This window comes from Leuciscus leuciscus (genome assembly GCF_965113295.1).
Source record: "Leuciscus leuciscus genome assembly, chromosome: 6".
Lineage (NCBI taxonomy): Eukaryota > Metazoa > Chordata > Actinopteri > Cypriniformes > Leuciscidae > Leuciscus > Leuciscus leuciscus.
In genome coordinates this window covers 5,564,510-5,579,735 of record NC_138730.1, presented here as the reverse complement: position 1 = coordinate 5,579,735, position 15,226 = coordinate 5,564,510, and positions in this window count along the sequence as shown.

The window sequence follows — 15,226 nt, the reverse complement described above, 5'->3', positions numbered from 1 at the left end:
CTGAGGAGGAGTAAATTATTAGCAAATTAAATTTTTTTGGTGAACTATTCCTTTTACAAGACTTAACCCACTGCCAATATAATTCATAGACAATATAATGCAGAGGTCTTCAACCCTGCTCCTGGGGACCCACTGTGCTGAAGCAGGTTGGAAATAAACTTTGCAGGACAGTGGGTCCCCAGGAGCAGGGTTGAAGACCTCTGTATTAAGGTACTGGACACATGTAGGTTTGACCAGTAGTATACTGAATGACGATAGTGGGACCCTATGAATTTTTTTCGATTTGAATACATTTTAAAAGATTGGTTAAATTGTTTGCTTTATGAATGCAATTGATTATACATGCTGTTTGATGATTAAAATTAAAATTAAACCATGAATACGGAATCCATGAAAACTAAAACGGAAAAAAATAATTTGGGAAAAAATAAAGCTGATTTCATAGGGCCTTACGTTAGGCATTACCTTGGACAATCAAGCGAGGTGTGCTCGGCAATCTGGTCATCCTTTGGACGTCGGCAGCTGTGGCAGATGGCTTTAAAGTAAGTTTATACAGAAAACATTTTTATAGATGCAACGGGGTGCAAAGTACACTGCCTTTGACTTTATACCTTATATTCAGTAAGAACTTTACTGAATATACATTAAAAGAAAACGTTTTGCCAATAACTGAATAGGCGTTTGCGAAACAGAACTTACATCAGCTTCAATCACGATGGTGTCTTGTGGTTCTTTAAAGTATGTCTTTAGGAGCTGTAGAACACACATGGCCTAGTCTGAAACTTCAACGTCATAACTAGACAGGACTTCAGCGATCCCCAGATAACGGCTGAGTCCCTGGCAGAACTGGATGGCCTCTCTTAGCTTGCTGATGATAGAGACATCTGTGAGCAGCTTAAAGTGTGAGTAAAGGCATCTTCGTGAAGACAGAAAGGGCCATTCTTCTATAACCTTGTCAATGGTTGGTGCAGGTACCTGATTAAGGTACCGACGTTGTAGTATGTAAGTCTTTTCCATCAATGGCTCAGCTCTTTCTGCCCCATCAAAGCCATCCTCTGAAAACATGCGGTGCAGGCGCATTATCATCTCACCCAATGTAGTCTCGGTCTCTCCACTGGGTAGATCCATAGGAGCCCATCTCACGCATCCATATTGATCCACTGGGCCTCTTGCCATTGTCCCTGCTCCATTGCAGGCCCTCCTCTCCCTCCATCGTCGTGCAAGAGTGTTATTTCTATTTTTGTACTCAAACTTGTTTTAATTTGTTGAAGGAGGGACTGGCAGCCATCTCCAATAATATCTCCTGCTTTGCCTATACCTGCAAAACATTTAGGAAACTCTCTAATGATGTCCCGAACTATACTGTGGCATGTTGCTCTACTAGGATTAGGATCTTGTTCTAAGATCTGATCTACCACTGCCTGTACTATGTTTTTTCTGTCTACTGGGAGCGGTCTTGCCTGATTTACCAAACATTTTTGAAGAAATGAAGGCATCCATTCCCAATTTACTCTGAAATCAACATGCCAAGATGTGGTGCAAAGCTTTCAGTGCATGAGGAGTGTGAGGATGGACTGCATGTGCTTCCCAAAGGGCTCTGAGATGAAGAGGGAGAGGGGACAGCCTCTAAATTTAACTGAATTACTGGAAGTCCTAAACAACAACAAAAAAAGCAACAAAAAAACAAACAAACAAGAATTACATCTTTCATAAAGTTAAATATATTGCATATTACAGTTACATTAAATTATCGAAGTTGAAAATAGATCGGTCGTATATATGAATAATCAATTACAACGAATTATAATTCCTCATTCATATATCAATAGTCTTATTTCAGATCGATTTATATGAGATAATCTTTAATGGAAATTAATGTAATTATCAAACAGTTGTTTGTCCCGCAAACGGCCGTAAGATTAACCTATCAACTTCTCAATAAAGTTATCACTTCTTATAATTTCAGGAAAATTTGTTTTCTGGCCGTAAACACTAATTTTCCTGTGTTTATAAAATTAAACTACTCAACGTAGTAAATAATAAAAGCTTGTAGCTAGGATCACATCTCATTGACTTTGTAAGATGAGCATTTTAGACAGAAGCAATCAAGAATATAATGGTTTTAATAACTGCAAAACTAATAATACATCGAACTACGATTCACACAGAATATATATGTATACACCCGAAACAAACAAAACGAAAAACATTACAAACACGAATTAACAGAGCAGCCATCAAGTGTTAGACAGTATTCTGGGTTATTACGTGAGGAAGTTTTTTGTCCAATAATTAGAATCTCTGTTTTTTTCAGAATTTAGTAGTAGGAAATTATGAGTCATCCAATTTATTTTTTTTATATATATCAGCTATGCATTCCGTTAATTTTGTGAATTGGTAAGTTTCGTTAGGTTTTGAAGAAATATACAGCTGAGTATCGTCGGCATAACAGTGAAAGCTAATTCCATGTTTCCTTATGATATCTCCTAACGGTAGCATGTACAGAGTGAACAGCAATGGTCCTAGTACTGAGCCTTGTGGTACGCCATACTGAACTTGTGATCGATGAGACATCTCTTCATTTACTGCTACAAACTGATAACGGTCAGATAAGTATGATTTAAACCATGCTAGTGCAATTCCACTAATGCCAACATAATTTTTGAGTCTATTTAAAAGAATGTTGTGGTCGATAGTGTCAAATGCAGCACTAAGATCGAGTAACACTAATAGCGAGATACAACCACGATCGGATGATAAGAGCAAATCATTTGTGACTCTAATGAGAGCAGTCTCTGTACTATGGTACGGTCTAAATCCTGACTGAAAATCCTTGCAGATATAATTTCTTTCTAAAAAGGAACATAGTTGTGAGGATACTGCTTTTTCTAATATCTTTGACAGAAAAGGTAGATTTGAGATCGGCCTGTAATTGACTAATTCTGTAGGATCAAGTTGCGTTTTTTTAACAAGTGGTTTAATCATAGCCAGCTTACAGTTTTTTGGTACGTATCCTAGAGACAAAGACGAATTAATGATATTAAGAAGAGGATCTATGACCTCTGGGAGCATCTCTTTCAGTAGCTTAGTCGGTATAGGGTCTAACATACAGTACATGCTGTAGATTTAGATGATTTAACGAGTTTGCAAAATTCTTCCTCTCCTATAGCAATAAATGAATAAAAAATTTCCTCAGGGAGACTTCAATGCACTCCCTGATGCGATACTGTAGTAGACGGTTGCATAGTTATAATTTTGTCCCTGATATTATCAATCTTATAAGTGAAGAAGTTCATAAAGTCATTACTGCTGTGTTGGTTGGAAACATCTGGGCTTGAAGCTTTCTTTTTCGTTAGTTTAGCCACTGTTTCAAATAAATACCTAGGATTATGTTTATTTTCTTCTAATAGGGTTGAAAAATAAGCAGATCTAGCAGCTTTTAAAGCCTCTCTGTATGCAATCATGCTCTCTCTCCATGAAATCCGAAATACCTCTAGTTTTGTTTTCTTCCAGTTGCGCTCCATTTTTCTGGCTGCTCTCTTAAGGGCTGAGTGTGCTCGTTGTACCACGGCGTTGGACTATTTTCTTTAATCTTCTTTAAGCGCAATGGAGCAACTGTGTCTAAAGTGCTGGAAAAGAGAGAGTTAAAAGTTTCTTTTGCAATATCAAGTTCTTCTAAGCTATCCGGGATGCTGAGATGATGAAACTGATTAGGAAGATTATTGATAAAGCAATCTTTAGTGGCAGAAGTGATAGGTCTAACATATTTATAAAACGGAGTCGGCTTTGCAGCCTTGGCTAAATGTAATTTACACAAGACTAGATAATGATCTGAGATGTCATCGCTCTGCTGCAGAATTTCAACGGCATCAACATCTATTCTATGTGATAATATTAGATCTAGAGTGTGATTACGACAATGAGTAGGTCCTGACACATGTTGTCTAACTCCAATAGAGTTTACAATGTCTTTAAATGCCAAACCCAATGCATCTTTTTCATTATCGATGTGTATATTAAAATCACCAACAATTAGTACTTTATCTGCAGTCAATATTAATTCTGATAGAAAGTCCGCAAATTCTTTGATAAAGTCTGTATGGTGCCCTGGTGGCCTGTATACAGTAGCCAGCACAAATCTCAAACGTAATTTATCGTTTCTACTATATATTTTTACATTAAGCACCAACACTTCAAAAGAATTATATGAAGAGTTTGGTTCCAAAACACGATAAATCCATTTTGATTAATTTGAGTAAAAATGTGTTTTCTTTACCAAGAATGTGGCAAGATGAAAACCACTATTTTCTGTTTCGAACTTTCACATAGCATCTTTAGGTTATAATAACAAAAACAAAAATCAAATCCATATTTTGATTTCAAAGATTTATTATAAAAACTGATAAATTTCCCCCAAAATGCAATAAATTCATGACATTTTTTTTTTCGAAATGCAATTAATCCATTGAATCAATATAAAAGTTATTTTTCATATTGAAACTGTTGAAAATACACAACAAAATAAGTTGATCCACATATGACAGCCTTTGAACTCGGTCAATATCTTATTACAGGCACTGGACTAAAAATACATACAATCATCGCTAGGAAATACCTCCTGAACTTTTTTGACGGAGATCATCTGTAAAATGGCTTGGTCCTGCTCGGTTTTCGTTGACTTTGAGTAAAACAATTGAAAGTTTTTCAAAAGATCCCCAGGGGTTAACGTGTCAGCGTGGCTGAAGTTTGATGCTGTCTTGTCGTGTGAGAACAAACAACAGCCGGCATTTTTCCTCCTCCCGCGTGCCTCGTCTTCTTAATCTCCTCACGTAAATGATTCGATTTTGATGGCTTACGTTTCTTCCCTACCGCAGAAACCACCACAGGTTCATCAATGCCGTCAAAATTATACACATTTTTGTTTGATTGTTGATCAAAAAGTACAAAGTAGATAGGAAAAACTAGGATGCCGGGTGTATTCAGATCAGAGCGCCGTTACTGTTTACAATGCGTGGAATGGTGCGCTGTGATTGGTTGAGCGGATTTATCGCATTCTGCAGAGAAAGGAGACTGGCGTTTGTCGCGGTTTGGAAAGAAAGGGAGAAAACATGAGAGAATAACACGGCGGTTATCGCATTTTACGTAAAATTTAAAATGGACTTTTCAATACCAACCCTATTGAGAATGAGGAGATGTCGTCACGACACAGCGCCCCGCCCTCAGAGACCGCGTCGTCCTCCCCTTTCCGCCATTTTGGGAGGATACCCGCCAGCACCGTTCATTGTTTGTATTGGTAGTAGAGGAGGTTGTCGCACTATTTTAGAATGCCTGGAAAACACTGTGGTGTAAAAAACTGCTCCAGTGTCTCACACGATTGTCGTGGAAACCGTAGGAACCATGTGTTACAGTTTTTTCATATTTTACAAGTAAAAAAAAAAAAATCATTTTTGTTTGGCATTGGTAGTAAGTTTCTCCCTGTAAGGACCCTTTTCTTTTGCCGCATTCTTCTCCATTTCTTCTTAATTTTCTCGTAATTTCTATTATAATTCCTCGAGCCGTCTTTCCTGCTCCGTCTCTGTATTGCTCTTGCACTGTTGCCCCTGGCAACCGATAGCGTATCCTCCGAAAATGGTGGACGGGCTCAATTCGTCACGTGACAGCAAGTTACCTATGAGCATGTCCTCATTCTCAATACAATACTGATTTTTGCGGGAACTCATTTTTTTTTTTAAATGGCGTTTATCGCGTTTTGGAACCAAACTCTTCATATTTAAAACTTGATTTCTTAGTGGTTTTGAATATATTACTATAAATTACAGCAACACCTCCTCCTTTGCGTTTCAGAAGAGGCTCATGTTTATAACAGTAATCTTGCGGGGTGGAGGTGGACTAATTTAAAGTAATGTAATTGTCTGGTTTTAGCCAGGTTTCTGTCAAACACAGCACATCTAGATTATAGTCTGAAATCATATTATTAACAATGAGTGCTTTTGGAGTAAGGGATCAAATATTCAGCAACCCAAGCTTTATCATTTGCTCATCTGTATTATAGATGTTTTTTATTTGTTGAACATCAATTACATTTTTAACCTTAGATGGGTTTAAACGTTTTTTGGATTTCCAAATCCGGGGAACAGACACAGTCTCTATATGATGATAGCTAGGTGAAAGAGGCTCTTGTAACGGCCACCTAATGTTATAGTGTTCATGACATGAATGTTGTATATGCCTTTAAGATGACACGTTATTGTATGCGTGCTGTTCAAGTGAGCGCGTGCGCAGTGAGAAAAGAGTATTGCTCGTGAGAGGAGAGAGATGACCGCTCTACAGACTGCTCCTTTAATTTACTGTGTTTACTTTCTACTCTTATTTGTAGCGTGTTTTCAGAGTGTTTTTCCCCCGTTAATATTCGCTCTATGACATGTATGAGAGGAGTGCATTTAACTGAGAGGAATTATATAAAGACTCGTGGAACTACCGTCCGTTTGCGCTGTCTTTTCTATTTATCCTGGGCAGACTTAAAATTCTGACAGCGTTACACTCTATGTGAAGGGATTTATCTGACCTTGGTGACGCGAGGCCACTAGCAGACAGTCGGTTAAGCCACATTTATAAAACGTCTACATTTATTTTCTCTTCATGCTTTCAACTATTTTTCTGACCATTATTTCTAGTGTGGTGGAAATTCATCCATAGAATGAAAGTCAGGCAATCAATGGTAAAAATGAAATAAAATGTGTCTCCAGGGTAGTCTCTCTTACAACTGAAACATATCTCAGAGAGCCACAAAGAGGAGCTCTTGTTAATAATGTAATATTCAATATGCGATACAAAACAATTAAATAATATTTGCAAATGTTTAAAAATAGAAAATTATATAACATTTCACATTCTTTCTGAGCAAACAAAGCATCGCTACAACTTCTGGAAGTGAACAGAAGTGTTTTAGCATTACATAAAAAGTAATGTCACAAATGTGACAATGTCATTTTAACTTTAATGTAAACAAGAAAAAGTAATTCAGATTGCCGTTGCGATATGCATATCATGATATGTACATGTGCGATATTTTGATATATTGTGCAGCCCTACATCTAGACTCTTTCCAGGCCTACTGGCCTTGACTAGAGAAAGTGGCATTATTCGCCCGTTGCTTCTCACGGCACTGTAGAGTAAACTTGCAATTTCAGAGAGAGAGAACAAATAGAAAGGCAATATATCTGAGTCTTCTACCAAATGTGTGAAAGAGGGGAAAGAGTGCGTCATCAGTCAAAATCTGTCCCATACATTCTTAAACAGTCACCACACTTGAAATAGAAATAGACTTTTGTCTTCCTCCCCTAAAAACATCCCCCCTTAATAAACAACAAATGTTGAAAATCTGTTTTCAAATACATACATTGAATTTGTGAATTAGCATCTACTTTGCAGTAGAGAGACAAAAATGCTTAGATGTTACAATTAGTATAAAAACAAACTCAGTAACTGATATATGTTTGATTTTGGCAGATCAGCTCCTCCCACTGGAAGCACATCATCAGTGAAGCTCCTCCCACAGCAGTCACATGGTCAGTGAAGCTCCTCCCACAGCAGTTCACCAATAAAGGCTGGAAATTTCCCATCAGCTACAAGTGAAGACGAGCATCAAAGCATCAGGAAGAGCTAAAATCTGCACAGACTGAGTTTATTAAAGAGGACAGAGAGAACGTGAGTGATCCAGAACCCTGCAGGATGAAACACACTGAAGATACTGAAGAACAAAGAGGTTGGTGTTTATTCTTCTTTTCATTTATGATGCTAAAAAATATTCATGCTATAAAGCTTCAAGCGCTTCATCACATTTAGATAAACAGTTAAACTATGAAATGGCTACAAAATGTTCTTTTTTTTTTCTTTTTTTTTAGATAAAAAAATTTCGTATTGATTGTCAACATCGGGTCAAACTAAATATTTTTTTTAACTGGTTTATTTTATATTTAATATATGGTTCCTAATTTGCAACGTTTCCAGAATTTTAGACCTTTTTCTATATACGTCATTGTTTTTTTTTTTTTGTTTTTTTTTTAGGAATAACTTATTAATTATAATAATTTATAGTTACTGATGAAGTTGTATTTCTCAAGTTATTCATAGTCAGGGCTCAACACTAAGCCTTCTCATGTTCTTGTCCTTCAGACAAGTAATTCGATTATTCACTTGTCTGACTAAAAAAAGTTACTATGCATATTTTTGATGTTTATCCCAGGGCATTATTTACCTTTATAAATGCAATTTTTTTAATGTTATTAAATATATGCATCATTATTCATATCATTCTTACATTTGATCAATAAATTAAATGATCATAATAAGACATGTAGGGCTGTTACTAGGGCTGTCCTCAACTAAAGATTTTTCTGGTCATCTAGTGGTTATTAATTTAAGCAATTATTCATATAATTGCACATTATTATTAATAAGCTTTATAAATCATAATAATGAGCTTTTAATTGCCTATAACACAGCCTAATCAGCAATCAAGCGCACACATAAAGTTTTCCGCAGCGCATTGACAAACGTAATGATTATAAATGTGTTGGTATTTCTCATGTCTGCGAGGCAAGTATAGCCTATACGCTGAGTTTCGGTTCATTTTTGTGATGTGCTGCAATTCACGAGACCGAGATGACAGAAAGTGCATCTGACTGCTTTCATTATTTTACAAAAGCACATGGTTCTGTTGTTATTGTGAGTTTACACAAAAATGTTAGAAGTTCAAACATACTGCTATTCTCCACTAATGCAGCATCTAGTCAACAGATTTCTTCAGACACTGATCTTGTGTTTCTCGTGTCCCACATTCACATACGTATGAATAGAAGTCAATGGAAGGTCTAGTGTGACCGTCCCTCAATAATGAATAGGTTTCATTTTAAAAGTTGGAGCCAAAATCATGTCACTATTGTCTATTTTTTAATGTTGAGTTTATGCTAGATAATTGTGTTGTTGATCAAATCAATTTGTAGGTCGCACTACACAAACATGGGATTTGTGCCTATAATGTTTAAAATAATTATAATTATAATATTTACTGACTTTTTCTTTCATTTCAGACCTGATGGAAGAGAGCGAGGAGAGTGAAGAACTGAGTGAAGTGGAGGAGGAACAGAATGTCAAACCTGGAGAAAAAACGTTCAGTCGCTTAAAGAAGAAAAAGACAATTTTACATAAAAACAGAGCAGAGAAATCTTTCCTCTGCACTCAGTGTGGAAAGAGTTTCACAAACAAACATAGTCTTGATGTTTACATGAGGATCCACACTGGAGAGAAACCATTCACATGTGATCAGTGCGGGACGGGCTTCACACAATTAGCATGCCTTAACGGACACATGAGGATCCACACTGGAGAGAAGCCGTTCACGTGTGATCAGTGCGGGAAGAGTTTCACACATAAACATAGTCTTGATGTTCACAAGAGAGTTCACACTGGAGAGAAGCCGTTCACATGTGATAAGTGCGGGAAGAGTTTCACACAATTAGCTCACCTCAAACGTCACATGATGATCCACACCGGAGAGAAACCATTCACATGTGATCAATGTTGGAAGAGTTTCAGAGAAAAATCACGTCTTGAGCTTCACACAAGGATCCATTCTGGAGAGAAGCCGTACATGTGTGATCAGTGTGAAAGGAGATTCTTAACCCTCTGAGGTCGAGAAACGCGCCGACGCGTTTTGCTGGATTTTTTTCACATAGCAGCAACATAAACTTAAATTACTCCGTCATTTATGGTTATACAGAAAAAAGAAATATAAAAAAAATAATCTGTGATATTTCTACTTTTGCATGTGTCCACTTACAATCAAATCAAAACATTGTGCTTTTGTAAAATAAAGAAAATAAACAGGGTGTGCGTTCTGCCTCTCCGTCGCGGTGAACTTTTTTTTCTTGAGCACATCTATAAACTGAAAAAAAACTCAGCGAGTCCAACTACTTCTCACACATTTATGAGCCATATACCTTTATACACATTTAAGTGTGTACTTTTAAATGATCGGATTCAAACTGAAAACAAATATTCTCTGTTTAAGTAATTTGTATAAAACCAACAGGATGTCCAGTATCTCAAACGCTTGCTAATTACTTTTTAATTCGACACGCCCACTCGCGCAAAAGAGATTCACATGCAAATCTCCACATGGGACGCGAACGCCCTCGTTACCTCAAACACAAAACACCAAAAAACTTCACAAGTCTCTGCTTTTGGTCGAGTTTGGAAGACACGTCTGAGCTTACATTGGATTTACATCAGAAGAAGAAGAACGCGATTTGAAGACAAGAAAGATGTAAGGTAAGAAATTCTTACTTATTAGTTTATGGTATTGTTGCATAAACTTCACATTGCAGTTGAACTGTTGCTAGATATATGGTGAATATTATACTATTTAGACCCGTGTTTACTGTTAAATACTGTTTGTGGATATCTGCTCAAACATAGATATGTATAACCATAATGTTTAATATTTTGGAGCGCGATGGTGTTTGAATGTATCATATTTTGGAGTGCGCTGTGGGTTTTAATGTATCATATTTTGGAGCGCGATTGCGTTTGAAAGGAAAAATGCACCAAACATTAGCTTTATGTTTTTACTATTATCTCATTTCATATCATCATAACGAATGGAAACATTTGAAGTAACAAATGATAATCAATATATTTTTCTCTAGCGTAGTTGTTCTTGAAATCTTTTGGAAGATTTAATTTATTGTTATTATTATTTTATGCAGCACTGCGTAGCCTATGCCTACAAGGCACAACAAACCTGGTGTTCATTATATATTGTTGGAAACGTGTGTGTGTGTGTATTCTGTGAATTTTAAAAAGAAATTTTAACCAGAAAAATCTAAAATCTATTCCCAAAATCGTGCAGCCCTATTGTTTCTCTTGATATCAGTATGTTCACAGTTTTTTTTTTTTTTTTTTTCTTTCAGGGACCAGATGCAACTGAGTCCTGCTGACTTCAACATTTACATGAGTCTCTGTATATGAACATGGTAAAGTGAAAATCAAACACCTTGGAAATGAAAGGTATGTACAATGTTTTTAGGAATGGCACAAAGGTCTCTGTCTTTGGATCATTGTTTTCAATGTGCTCTTTTGTCATTTGTTGTGTATTTTTGGATTGTGTTGTGTTGTAAATAAATCCAAACAATCTAAAAGCCATTCTTTTTTAAATCTCCTCATTCTTTGTGCAAGGTTGCTCTGAATGACAGGGCCTGATCGCTCCTAATAGGGCAGTTAGGGGAGTGTCTTTGTCTTTCTCAGGTGTTGAAGGCTTATATATTCATGAGATGATCACGCCTTTTCGCATAAGGCTTTTTCACACAAAACACGTCTTAGAAATTTAAAATCAATATATTGTCTTATCTGAATGAGCAGTCAGGGTGATTTTCACATAGTTTTGGAGCAAATATTCTAGGCTACGTCATACAATTTTCAAAAGTCTTGTGAAGAAATAATCAGTATGGGTTTCATGGCCTTATTTCAGTGAGAATTTTTTTTGTATTTTCACAAACCACGCATAAATGTCATTATCTCAAAACTACAAACTTTTACATACATGCTGCTGATATATTATTGTAGCAGAGTTTGTGCTAAATACAGTGTAATTAGACTTTAGCCATGAAAATGTCACTAGTAACAGAAAAAAACACAAATGTCAGAGCATGTCAGAACACATCCAGGGCCCAGAAAACAGCTCAGACCTCAGAGGGTTAAACAAGCAATGTCTTAAGGTCACATGAGAGGTCACACTGGAGAGAAGCCGATCACATGTGATCAATGCGGGGAGAGTTTCACAAACAAAAGAAATCTTAATCAACACATGAAGATCCACACTGGAGAGAATCGGCATGCATGTGATCAATGCGGGGAGAGTTTCACAAACAAAAGAAATCTTAATCAACACATGAAGATCCACACTGGAGAGAATCGGCATGCATGTGATCAATGTGGAAACAGTTTCCCAAATGAAAAAAATCTTCAGGTTCACATGAGAATCCACACTGGAGAGAAGTGTGATCAATGCGGCAAGCAATTCCCCAAAAAAAGTAAACTTGAGCGTCACATGAGAGTTCACACCGGAGAAAAGCCGTCCACATGTGATCAGTGTGGACAGGGTTTCACACACAAACAAAATCGTCAGGTTCACATGAGAATCCACACCGGAGAGAAGCCGTTCAAGTGTGATCAGTGTGAAAAGAGATTCTCAAACAAACAATGTCTTGAGCATCACATGAGAGTTCACACTGGAGAGAAGCCGTACGCATGTGACCAATGCGGGAAGAGTTTCACACAAAAAACACATCTTAGGGGGCACATGAGGATCCACACTGGAGAGAAGCCGTATGTATGCAATAAATGTGGGAAGAGTTTCACGCAATCAGCACACCTTGAGAGTCACATGAAAATGCACACCGGAGAGAAGCCGTTCATGTGTAAACAATGTGAAAAGAGATTCTCACACAAAAAACATCTTGATGTTCACATGAGGATCCACACCGGAGAGAAGCCGTTAACATGTGATCAGTGCGGCAAAACATTTACTGGGTCATCAGCTCTAAAGATACACCTGTTAGTTCATACGAAGGAAAAGCCACATTCATGCTCTGTTTGTGGAAAGAGTTTTTCACTGCTGCAAAGTTTACATACACACCAGAAAATTCATACTGGTGTAAGAGATTATTTGTGCTTTGAGTGTGAGAAGACTTTTGTTTCAGCAAGCTGTTTAAAACGGCACCAGAGAATTCACACCGGAGAGAAACCTTACAAGTGTTCACACTGCAACAAGAGATTCAGTCAGTCATCAAATCTGAAAAAAACATAAGAGGATCCACAGCAGAGAGAAGCTTCACACGTGTGATCAGTGCGGAAAGAGTTTCTCTATTAAAACTCGCCTGAAACTACACGGAAAACCGAAATGTGGAGAAACCACATCATCGCAGTCTGAGATCACGGTTAGTAGTTCATCTTCATGTGCTGAGCAAACAAAGTTGGTTTCCTAACAGCCACGACAGGACAGTTTCACATCAACACAAATGTTTTTCAGTTCCCTTTCGTCCTGGGAACTCCAACGTGTCGTCGGGGGAGTTTCCTGACGAATTGGGATCACGCTAGGGAGCCAATTGCCTTCGAGAGAATTAAAAACAAGCCAATGAACATTGGCATGCAAGATTTGCATTCTGCAGCCCGCCTACCAGCGCGGGTATAAAAGGCGCAAGTAAACATTGCGCAATGCGTTTTGCTTCGGAGCCATCCAGTGTCTCTGCTGAAAAGAGGAGTTACTGTTCCTGCCAAAGATCAAGTGTAGCGTTAGTTCTGGCAGGTCACGTTAGTCAAGCTCGCATCAGCTGACTATCAGCTGATCCACATCTACCTATAGGAATACGACGCCTATCACCGTATACATATATAAGCTCCTTCAGTATTATCAGCAGCTATCGCGTTTCTCAGGAGCTAATTACCCTCCTCCATCCCCAGCTCCTCCTCTCGTCAGTCAGGATTTGGCATTCTGATTCCCTTCGAATCAGAATAAATTCTCGAATTATGTCGTACTTTAAAATCATAAATTAATGATATCTGCAATACATTCATGTTGGTTCTGTTCTGTTTACCCCAAGGGGGGTTATTGCTGCTCTCCCTGCTCTTATCCATGCTAGGCTGCATGGATGCGCAGGGAGTTCTCGCCCAGAACGGAACCATACCGCCAATCCAAATTGTATGCTAATTGTCAATCATATTTGACGGTAGTGGTCCTGACAGAAATTGTATTGAGAATTATTTTCGAGCCTTCAGGAGAAAGAAGATATCTGAGAAATCTCTGGTGCTGGTGTGATGGCGCTCTGAGCGATCATCGCGTCCCCACTGCTGGCTGAGTGAGCGGATTCATCTTTAAAAAAAAAAGAAAGAAAAAAAAGAGCCGTTTTCACAGCTGGTAACGGGTGAGTGGAGCACACAGGCTTGCAGTTTCCCCGTTGTGTCTGCCGCGGTGGTCCCTTGGCGCTTCGGCATGAAGAGCATTTCTTCTTCTTCTTCTCCTTTCTAAAAGAGCTTGCGGGTGTTCGCGTCCTTTTCAGGATGTCGTGTCACCCGTGCGTTTCTGATGGCCATAAACACTGCCTCTCGTGTTTGGGCTTAAGACACGCTGAGGCAGCGTTTGTGGATGAGTCGCGTTCTCATTGCGGGAACATGACTCTCGCGACGCTGCATTCAAGACTGAGATCCCTGAGACATGGGGGAGTCCCTTCAGAGAATCCCCGATCTAGTTCGTCTGCCGGTTCAGTTCGGCAGACGGCTACTTCGGTGATTCCTGTTGGTGAGCGTATGAGGATTACAGTGAAGAACGTTCCGTCTGCTGAAAGATCCTCACGGGCTTCTCACTCCTCTAGTAGCTCGCTGCCATTGGCTGTCCCGGCGGAGCTTCCGGGGCCGTCTCATGCGGTTCCGGTTGTCTCCTTCGGGGCGCCGCCTGAGGACCAGATGTCGATCGCGGCATCGGAGGAAGAGCGGTCATCTTCTGGTGATGAATCAGCGGGTCTACCCCCTTCGGGTGTGGTGGCTGCGGCTGAGCCGGACCCAGAAATGGCTGCTATGCTCGAACGGGCAGCCGCGAATGTCGGGCTTGTGTGAAACCCTCCACCGGGTCCCGAACCTTCGTGGCTGGATGATTGGTGTCTCGGAGGGGGCCGTGCTTTGGCCCCGTGTCCCGCTCCAGTACCATTCTTCCCTGAAGTGCATGAGGAGCTGAGGAAGTCTTGGCTGGCCCCGCTGGCGACCAGGCGTAGGCAACCTCACTCCTCCTTCCTCACCACCCTTGATGGCGGAGCGGCGCACGGGTACGAGGGAATCCCCCCAGTGGAGCGGTCGGTTGCGATGCAGTTGTGTCCAAAGACCGCTTCCAATTGGCGGGGTGCCACTTCACTCCCCTCCCGCGCCTGTAGGTTTTCCTCTGGTCTGACCAGGGATGCCTACATGGCGTGTGGAGATGCCGCTTCTGCCCTGCATGCCATGCATGCCTCTTCCTCTCGGCCATCGTTCCCATGAGAGAACAAGGCCTTCGCATCCTCAACTATCTCGACGACTGGCTCATTCTAGCTCACTCGCGAGATGTGTTGTGCGATCACAGGGACATGGTGCTTCGGCACCTCAGCCGGTTGGGGCTTCAGGTCAACTGGGACAAGAGCAA